At 37.6% G+C, this 10571-nt stretch overlaps 1 long non-coding RNA gene across 2 annotated transcripts in view; it reads left to right on the top strand.

Moving 5' to 3' along the window:
* The first annotated feature begins 6202 nt into the window (after positions 1–6202).
* The window catches only part of LOC116092041, a 5032-nt gene continuing 663 nt past the window's right edge, over positions 6203–10571 (top strand). Inside the window, exons 1-2 of one of the 2 annotated variants that reach the window (XR_004119159.1) lie at positions 6203–6372; positions 9960–10047. This is a non-coding gene — a long non-coding RNA (uncharacterized LOC116092041). Of the gene's footprint in view, positions 6393–9959; positions 10048–10571 lie in introns of both variants that reach the window. The other variant, XR_004119160.1, reaches the window with a different exon arrangement.

The raw sequence follows: 10571 nt of genomic DNA, 5'->3' as shown, positions 1-10571 counted from the left end.
GGAGGGGAAACTGGGAATGGAGAAATTTACATGTAAATAAAGAAAATATCTAAAAGAAAAAAAATAGAAGAGGACGTTAAGAGAGAAACATTTATTGGAGAGGGTCTGGCAGGAATCACAGAAGGAATTCTGGTTGAATACAACTAAGATACTTTGTATACATGAATGAAATTGTCAAACAACTAAAATATGTTTTATTTTATTTGCAAAATATGAAAGATGAATCATAAATAAAAAGATGGTCTATTCATAAAGTCATTCGACAACTGTTTCAATGAACAATGGTTCTGCTTGGAGGTGGCACAGACATTAGGTGAGGGTAAGAATTTGGTTCATTAGCTGTGATAATTTGGAAAAGCATTCATCTCAGAGTAAGAGTAACTTATAAAGTCCTCTTCTTCAAACTTGATACAAGAGTTACAAATGTCAAGCAAAGCATGCAGTCTCACTTTTTTGTTCTCTTACAAGCCACCTCCCTAGTTGACTGTCTATGTTTCTTTTGGGTATATAAATACTTTTGGAATATATAAGCTGTTCTGAAAACTATAGTATAGTGTAAAAACATGAAATAAACAATACTACTAATAGAGAGGCTGAGATAAGAGAAGCAAGATTTCAAGACCCTTATGTTGTACACAGCCAGACACTGTCACAAATATACAAGCTGACAGTTTGTATAGTTTGTACAATGTTGGACCTATTTCTCCAATTACCAAATTAGAGAGACCATTGGATGACAATAAACAAATTTCTAATTCCTCATATTAGTAGATTTCAATATGTTGGTAATATTAATTTTCAAATTAATATATTAAGAAAAATAATTGTCACTTCCTGTTGTTTTTGTTGTAAAAGGTGGAATTAGGTTTGTGTGGATTTGTTGAAATATTACCTTCTTGCTTCTTCTAGGGTGTAGTTTTGCTCCTTATGTTGATTTTTTTCCATCTATTATCCTTTGTAGGGCTGGATTTGTGGAAAGATATTGTGTAGATTTCGTTTTGTCATGAAATATCTTGTCTTCTCCATCTATGGTCATTGAGAGTTTTGCTGGGTATAGTAGCCTGGGATGGCATTTGTGTTCTTGTAGGGTCTGTATGACATCTGCCCAGGATCTTCTAGCTTTCATAGTCTCTGGTGAGAAATCTGCCATAATTTTGATAGGCCTGCCTTTATATATTACTTGCCTTTTTTCCCTTACTGCTTTTAAAATTCTTTCCTTGTTTAGTGCATTTGGGGTTTTGATTATTATGTGACTGGAGGAATTTCTTTTCTGGTCCAGTCTACTTGGAGTTCTGTAGGCTTCTTGTATGTTCATGCCTCTTTCTTTAGGTTAGGGAAGTTTTCTTCTATAATTTTGTTGAAGATATTTACTGGCCCATTACCTTGGGAGTCTTCACTCTCTTCTATACCTATTATCCTTAGGTTTGGTCTTCTCATTGCATCTTGGATTTCCTGGATGTTTTGGGCTAGGAATGTTTTGCTTTTTGCATTTTCTTTGACTGTTGTGTCCATGTTTTCTATGGTATCTTCTGCCCCTGAAATTCTCTCTTCTATCTCTTGTATTCTGTTGGTGATGCTTGCCTGTATGACTCCTGATTTCTTTCTTAGGTTTTCTATCTCCAGGGTTGTCTCCCTTTGTGATTTATTTATTGTTTCTATTTCCATTTTTAGATTCTGGATGGTTTTGCTCATTTCCTTCACTTGTTTGATTGTGTTTTCCTGTAGTTCTTTAAGGGATTTTTTGTGTTTCCTCTTTAAGAGCTTCTAGCTCTTTACCTGTGTTCTCCTGTATTTCTTTGAGGGTGCTATTTATGTCTTTCTAAAGGTCCTGTATCATCATCATGATAAGTGATTTTATATCTGAATCTTGCTTTTCCGGTGTGATGGTGTGTCCAGGACTTGCTATGGTAGGAGAATTGGGTTCTGATGATGGCAAGTGATCTTGGTTTGTGTTGTTTATTTTCTTACACTTGCGCCCCACCATGTGGTTAACTCTAGTGCTACCTGCCCTTGCTAAATCTGATTGGAGCCTGTCCTTCCTGTGACCCTGGTTTTGTCAGAACTCCTCAGAGTCAAGCTGTCTCTATGATACAGTGATTCTGGGATCCTCTGTTCCTGGGCTTCTTAGATCACCTGGGAGTGGAGCTTTCTCTGTGTGTTGTGGGACTGACTGCAGAGCTTGTGCCCAAGGTCTGCTCAGAACACTAATCCAGGCAGACTGGAAGGAACTCGAGTCATTGGGCTGGCAGAGTTCCTGTGTGCCTGGTCCTGCTGGTCCCAGTAACTCCCAGTGTTGGGATAGATGTTGGTTCCTGCTCACCTCTGAGCCTGGGTGTGTCAGAGTGCCTGGGATTGGAGCTTCCTCTGGGTGTTGTGGGACTGGCTGCAGAGCTTGCACCTAAGGTCTGCTCTGGACCCCAGCACAGACAGACAATAAGGAACCTGAGTCACTGAGCTGGTCCAAATTGCTCTTTCTAACTCTGTGAAGAGTTGAGTTAGAATTTTGATGGGATTGCATTGAATCTGTAGATTGCTTTTGTCAAGATGGCCATTTTTACTATATCAATCCTGCCAATCCAAGACTATGGGAGATCTTTCCATCTGCTGAGATCTTCTTCAATTTCTTTCTTCAGATACATGAAGTTCTTGTCATACAGATCTTTCACTTGCTTGGTTAGAATCACACCAGGTATTTTACATCATTTGTGACTACAGTGAAGGGTGTCCTTTCCCTAATTTCTTTCTCATTCCTTTTATATTTTGAGTATGGGAAGTCTACTGATTTATTTCAGTTAATTTTATATCCAGCCACATTGCTGAAGTTGTTTATCAGCTTTAGAGCTTTCTGGTGGACTTTTTAGGATCACTTAAGTATACTATCATATCTTCAAATAGTGATATTTTGATTTCTTCCTTTCCAATTTGTATCCCTTTAACCTCCTTTTGTTGTCTAATTGCTCTGGCTAGGACTTTGAGTACTATATTAAAAAGGTAGGGAGAGAGTGGATACCCTTGTCTAGTCCCTGATTTTAGTGGGATTGCTTCAAGTTTCTCTCCATTTAGTATGATGTTGCCTACTGAATTGCTGTATATTGCTTTTACTATGTTTAGGTATGGACCTTAAATTCCTGATCTTTCCAAGACTTTTATCATGAAGGAATGTTGAGTTTTGTCAAATGCTTTCCCAGCATATAACGAAATGATCATGTGGTTTTTTTTTCTCTGTTTGTTTATAGAGTTGTTTACATTGATGGATTTCCATATATTGAATCATCCCTGCATCCTTGTAATGAAGACTACTTGATCATGATGGATGATCATTTTGATGTATTCTTGGATTCAGTTTGCAAGAATTTTATTGAGTATTTTTGCATCAATATTCATAAGGGAAATTGGTCTGAACTTCTTTTTCTTTATTGGGTCTTTGTGTGGTTTAGGTATCAGAGTAATTGTGGCTTCATAGAACAAATTGGGTAGAATACCTTCTGTTTCTAGCTTGTGGAATAATTTGAAGGATATCTGTATTAGGTCTTCTTGAAATATTTGATATAACTCTGCACTAAACCCATCTGGTCCTGAACTGTTTTTGATTAGGAGACTATTAATGACTGCTTCTATTTCTTTAGGGGTTATGGGATTATTTAGATCAGTTACCTGATACTGATTTAACTTTAGTACCTGGTATCTGTCTAGAAAATTGTCCATTTCATTCAGACTTTCAGTTTTGTTGAGTATAGGCTTTTATAATAGGATCTGATAATTTTTGTTTTGGATTTCCTCAGTTTCTGTTATGTCTCCCTTTTCATTTCTGATTTTGTTGATTTGGATACTGTCTCTGTGCCCTCTGGTTAGTTTGGCTAAGGGTTTATCTATCTTGTTGATTTTCTTAAAGAACCAGTTCCTGGTTTGGTTGATTCTTTGTATAGTTCTTTTTGTTTCTACTTGGTTGATTTCAGCCCTGAGTTTGATTATTTCCTGCCATTTACTCCTCTTGGGTCTACTTGCTTCTTACTGTTCTAGAGCTTCCATTTGTGCTGTCAAGCTGCTAATGTATGATCTCTCCAGTTTCTCTTTAGAGGCACTCAGAGCTATGAGTTTTACTCTTAGCACCATTTTTATTGTGCTCCATAAGTTTGGGTATGTTGTGGCTTCATTTTCATTAAACTCTATTAAGTATCTAATTCCTTTCTTTATTTCATCCTTGACCAAGTTATAATTGAGTAGAGTGTTATCCAGCTTCTATGTTTATGTGGGCTTTCTATTGTCTATGTTGTTATTGAAGACCAGCCTTAGTCCCTGGTGATCTGATAGGAAGCATCGGATTATTTCAATTTTCTTGTATCTGTTGAGGCCTGTTTTGTGACTAATTATATGATCAGTTTTGGAGAAGGTACCATGAGGTGCTGAGAAGAAGGTATATTCTTTTATTTATGATATATTGTCCTATATACTTTCATTAAACCCATTTGGTTAATAACTTCTGTTAGTTTCACTGTGTCTCTGTTTGGTTTCTGTTTCTATGATCTGTCCATTGATGAGAGTCGGGTGTTGAAGTCTCCCACTATTATTGTATGAAGTGAAATGTGTGCTTTGAGGTTTTGTAAAGTTTCTTTTATGAATGTGGTTACCCTTGCATTTGGAGTATAGATGTTCTGAACTGAGAGTTTATCTTGGTTGATTTTTTCTTTAATGAGTACAAAATGTCCTTCCTTCCTTTTTTTGATAACTTTTGGTTGAAAGTCAATTATATTCAATATTAGAATGAACAATCCAACTTATTTCTTAGGACCATTTCCCTAGAAAAGTTTTTCCAGTTTTTTACTCTGAGGTAGAGTTTGTCTTTGTTATTGAAATGTGTTTCCTGTATTCAGCAAAATGCTGAGTCCTTTTTTCATATCAAGTCTGTTAGTCTATGTCTTTTTATTGGAGAATCTAGTCCATTGATGTTAAGAGATATTAAGGAAAAGTGATTGTTGCTTCCTGTTATTTTTGTTGTTAGAAGTGGAATTATGTTTGTGTGGCTATCTTCTTTTGGGTTTATTGAAAGAAGATTAGTTTCTTGCTTTTTCTGGGGTGTAGTTTCCTTCCTTGTGTTGGAGTTTTCTATTATCTTTTGTAGGGCTAGATTTGTAGAAAGATAATGTATAAAATTGTCTTTGTCATGGAATATTTTCATTTCTCTATTTATGGTAATCAAGAGTTTTGTTGGGTATAGTAGCCTGGGCTGTCATTTGTGTTCTCTTAAGATCCATATGATATCTACACAGGGTTATCTGGCTTTTATAATTTCTGGTCAAAAGTCTGGTGTAATTCCAATAGATGTGCCTTTTTATGTTACTTGCCCGTTTTTCCTTACTGCTTTTAATATTCTTTCTTTGTTTAGTGCATTTAGTGTTTTGATTATTATGTGATGGGAGAAATTTCTTTTCTGGTCCAATCCATTTGCGTTCTGTAGGCTTCTTATATGTTTATGGGCACCCCTTTCTTTAGGTTAGGGAAGTTTTCTTCTATAATTTTGTTGAAGATATTTACTGGCCCATTACATTGGGAGTCTTCACTCTCTTCTATACCTATTATCCTTAGGTTTGGTCTTCTCATTGCGTCCTGGATTTCCTGGATGTTTTGTCTTAGGAGCTTTTTGCTTTTTGCATTTTCCTAACTGTTGTGTCAGTGTTTTCTGTGGCATCTTCTGCACCTGAGATTCTCTCTTCTATCTCTTGTATTCTGTTGGTGATGATTGCATCTATGGTGTTTAATGTTTCTATTTCCATATTTAAATTCTTCACCAGTTTGGTTGTGTTTTCCTGTAATTCTTTAAGGGATTTTTGTGTTTTCTCTTTAAGGGCTTCTACCTGTTTACCTGTGTTCTCCTGTATTTTTTTAAGGGAACTATTTATGTCCTTCTTAAAGTCCTCTATCATCATCAAGAGAAGTGACTTTAGATCGGAATCTTGTTTGTCCAGTGTGATGGTGTATCCAGGACTTGGGTGAACTGTGTTCTGATGCTGTTGCTCATATAGTGCTTATGTCCTTAGGCTTGCCTCTTGCCACCTGGTTATTTCTAGTTCTACCTGCTGTTGCTGTTGCTGTCTCTGATAGAAGCCTGTCCTACCTGGAATTTTGGTTGTGTCAGAATTCCTCAGAGTCCAGCTAGGTCTTTGTGATCCTGTAACTCCGGAGTCCTGTGATCCTGAGAGCCTATTTGTGTTAGAGCTCCTGGGAGTCAAGCAGCCTCTAGGATCCTGAAATCCTACTGTGATCAAGCCCTTGACTTCCTGTGGTCTTATGATCCTGGGTTTGTTGGAGCATCTATGGTCCTGGGAGTGTTAGAGCGCTTTGGATTCGAGCTTCTTCTGGGTGTTTTGGGACTGGGTGAGGAGCTAGCACCCAAGGTGTGCTCAGGGCACCAGCTCAGATCAGAAGGAAGGCTATATTTTAAGAATTTCTTACAGTGTTGTTTGGTCATATTTTTCCAATAACTCTTCCAAGATCTACCCCCACATCTCTGCTACCTTTCCAGCTTCACTCTCCCCTTCTCTCTCTCATCCCCTCTCTCTTGAATCAGTGGATTTCATTTTTGGTTACCTAAACACTCTTGTAGAGTTTGATAAGATCTTGCCCTGGCAAATAATCAACATACTATGAGTCACATTCTAAAATAAAAGTGACTCTGTTTCTCAGATGCCTTCAAATTCTAATATCTCTTTAGCTCTGAGTAGAACTTTCTGCCTACTTCCAGCCCTCCATGTTGGGGTTTTGTCTGGATTGAGCTTGTTCTGATCTTATATATGCTGTCACAATTACTGTAAGCTCCTATGCACATCTTTTCTGATGTGTCTGGAAAACACACTCCTATTTTCCATCTACTACCTCTGGTTATCCTTTCCTTTCTTTTCCTCTCCTTTTCTTTGATATTTTCTTTATTTATATTTCAAATGTTATCCCCTTTCCCAGTTTCCTCTCTGGAATCCCCTACCCTATCCTTCTCTTCCTGCTTCTGTGATGTTCCTCCCCCATCCACTCACCTATCTTGCCTCCCCATCCTGGAATTCCCCTACACTGTGGCATCAGGCCTTCACAGGACCAAGAGCCTCTCTTCCAATTGATGCTGGACAAGGCCATCCTTTACTATATATGTGGCTGGAGCCATGGATCACTACATGTGGACTCTTTGGTTGGTGGTTGAGTCCCTGGGAGCTCTGGTGGATCTGATTGGTTGATATTGCTGTTCTTCCTGTGGGGTTACAAACCCCTTCAGCTCCTTCACTCCTTTCTCTAACTCCTCCATTAGGTATCCAGTGCTCAGTCCTATGGTTGGCTGCAAGCATCAACCTCTGTATTGGTCAAGCTGGAGAGATGGCCTAGTGGTTAAGAATACTGACTGCTCTTCCAGAGGTCCTGATTTCAATTTCCAGCACCCACATGGTGGCTCACAACAATCTGTAAAGGGATCTAATACCCTCTTCTGGTGTGTCTGAAGACAGCTACCATGTACTTACATTAAATAAATAAATTTTAAAAAAAGTCTGCAGTAAGTCAAGCTGTTAACCTCTAACCTTATTTTACGCAAAGATCTCTGAGGCTTAGGGAATATGTGATATAGAGATCCCATTTAACATTGAACATTCCACTCCACATTATATTTTGCTTTACATTTTCCTGGTTGTAGATCATGTTTTATCTCATCACCTCCTTTTCCTTTGAACTCTACCATTCTTTTTTTTTTTTCCCCTTAAATGTGTAGATCATGCTTATCTTTTTTTTCTTTATTATTAGATATTTTCTTTATTTACATGTAAATTTCTCCATTTCCTGTTTCCCCACCAAAAAACAAAGAAACAAACAAAAACAACAAAAACAAACCCCTGTTGCCTCCCCCCTCCCCATGCCTGCCACCCCACCCTCTCCCACTTATTAGCCCTGGCATTCCCCTACACTGGGGCACAGAACTTTCACAGGGCCGAGCTCCTCTCCTCCTATTGATGATCAAATTGCAATCCTCTACTATACACATACTGCCAGAACAATCAGTCCCCGCCATGTGCGGTCCTTGGTTGGTGGTTGAGACCCTGGGAGCTCTGAGGGTACTAGTTAGTTCATATTGTCGTTCGTCCTAAGGTGCTGCAAACCCCTCAGCTCCATTGGTCCTTTCTCTAACTCCTTCACTGGGGACCCTGTACTCAGTTCAATGGATGGCTGTGAGCCTCTACATCTATTATTCAGGTACTGTCAGAGCTTCTCAGGAGATAGCTATATTTAGGCTGGCTTGCTCTTCCTTTGGTCTCTGCTCCATAGTTAATCTCTGCAACTCCTTCCATGGGTATTTGGTTCCCCCTTTTAAGAAGGAGTGCACTGTCCACCTTTTGGTCTTCCTTCTTCTTGAGTTCCTTGTGGTTTGTGGGTTGTTCTTCCTGTATTCCAAACTTCTGGGCTAATAACCACTTATCAGAGAGTGCATATAGTGTTTGTTCTTTTGTGATTGGGTTACCTCACTCAGGATGAACTCTACCATTCTTATTAGACTCTCTTATGTTCTTATCTACTGATGATTGTCTTTCTAATAATATGAGTTTAAAATGTCAAAGACTCAATTTACAATTAAAAGCCAGTATATTCTAGTGATCAAACAGAGCTGATTTCTGGACAATGCCTAATGCTAATAGAAAAATAAAACATTACTGATGTCTCGAGTTTTATTTATAAATCTCCTAAATTATATTTTAATTAATAAAGAGGGAGCTAAAAATATTGCAGAGACAAATATTTCTCATTGGTTGGTGTAAAGTAACAAGAACTTTACAAGTAGGAGCTTTTCTATATTTCCTCTGAATCACAATGATGATGCTGCGGCTATAACATAAACTCTCTAGCAGGAGCTTACAAAGTCTTTGCAGGGTACAATCAGCATGTTGTTTTCATGCTTCATTATCTCTGCAGGAAGCACACCATGTGTGTGAATTTGTCATTACTACAGTTGGCACAGAATTGCTGAAGGTTAACTTAGCATGCATACCTGACTTGACACATTAATAAAATAAGACCATAAGAGACTTCTGGAATACTTTCCTTTGTTTTACATATGGTATCATTACCTCTCTTTAACATATGTTATTTTATTGTCAGAAATTCATGAATAAAAACAAACAAACAACAACAAAAACACACATCACACAGGTAGGTTAAGATGGCCACTCAACCAGTAATCCAGTTCCAAACTATATCCAGCCCAGCAAACTTCTACATAATTATCTTCTATTCATTATCTCTCTGTATACAGAAATAGACATGAGATTACTGTGTTAGTCAGCTAGAAACTCCTCAAAGAAAAGACCTAAGATGAGTAATTTGTAAATAGAAAGGCATTATTAAGCTTACAGTTTTGGAGGCTCTGGTAAAAGGTATGTTGGCTCTTTGTTTTTGCATTAGTGGGTAGACAAAATATTGTAATGAGATTAGATGGTAGACTAAACACCTAACATTTGCATCATGGAGTCTAAATTAGGAAGTAGGAAGCCAGAGCACCATAAACAATCCACAGAAGCATATCTACAATAATTGAAAGCCTCACTTGATACCAGTTATTAAATGGTCTGCCCTCTCCCAATAGCAACACTCTGGGAATCAAGACAATATTTCCTACATGGCACTTTGAGATACTTTCAGATTCAAATTATACAGAAAAGTCTAAATGGTGCAATAATCTGTTGCTCTATTCTATAAGGAATTTCATTTCACAATTTTTTAAAATGTAATTTCCATTCACATGCATTGACATTTGGAATAATATAAATGTAATAATACATCTTAAAAAAAAAACAGATTCTCCTGGGCAGAGTAAAAAGTATACCTTCTGATTTCTGTGAATAAAATAATTAGGTTTTGATTTATTTAATATGCTTAAAATTTGAGCCTATTAAAATTCTTCCATGGTTTCTCTCATCTTTTTATATTACTTCAAGCTTAAAGGCTGCCCACTGAAGGGCACTTAAAATCAGCCTCTGACCTGAACTGTGGCCTTTGATGAAGCGAAGAGGGAGCTGTGCTAAGGTAGGTTTGGAATACACTGTGCTTGCTGGCCTGATTTCCTATAACTTTTCTACTGTGTCATCATTATCAAAGTGTGAGGGAGCTGAAACAGCAGATTCCTTCAGATTTCACTCCCCGCAGGTTTTTCCTACACTTAATGAAAGCCTTAGGAAAGTCAGGTTGTGAAACTGCTGGTAAGGTTCCCATAAGACCTGATTCCCCAGTCAGGGACAAATGATGGTGCCTCAGTGTTTACTCCCCTTATACATTCATATCCTAATTGTCTTGACCTATGTAGAATCGCCAATATCGATTATTGCATCTTTGACTGTTTTTAATGTACTGCATGCGCTATTTAATTTAGGATAATAATTATCTTTCCTTTTTATTAACTTGGAACCATTTGGAAAAAAGTTATAAAGCAGTTTATAATGTTGTTTCTATATCACAGAGAACCTAAATACAACAAGAAAGCTTCAATTGTTTGGTTTTTTTCCCAAGGGGGTGGGACTTTGATAAGATCAGGATATATATATATATACATA

This window comes from Mastomys coucha, unplaced genomic scaffold (genome assembly GCF_008632895.1).
Source record: "Mastomys coucha isolate ucsf_1 unplaced genomic scaffold, UCSF_Mcou_1 pScaffold15, whole genome shotgun sequence".
In the NCBI taxonomy this organism is placed as follows: Eukaryota; Metazoa; Chordata; class Mammalia; order Rodentia; family Muridae; genus Mastomys; species Mastomys coucha.
The sequence above is the reverse complement of the archived record's forward strand: the minus strand, read 5'-3'. Positions and strand labels throughout refer to the sequence as shown.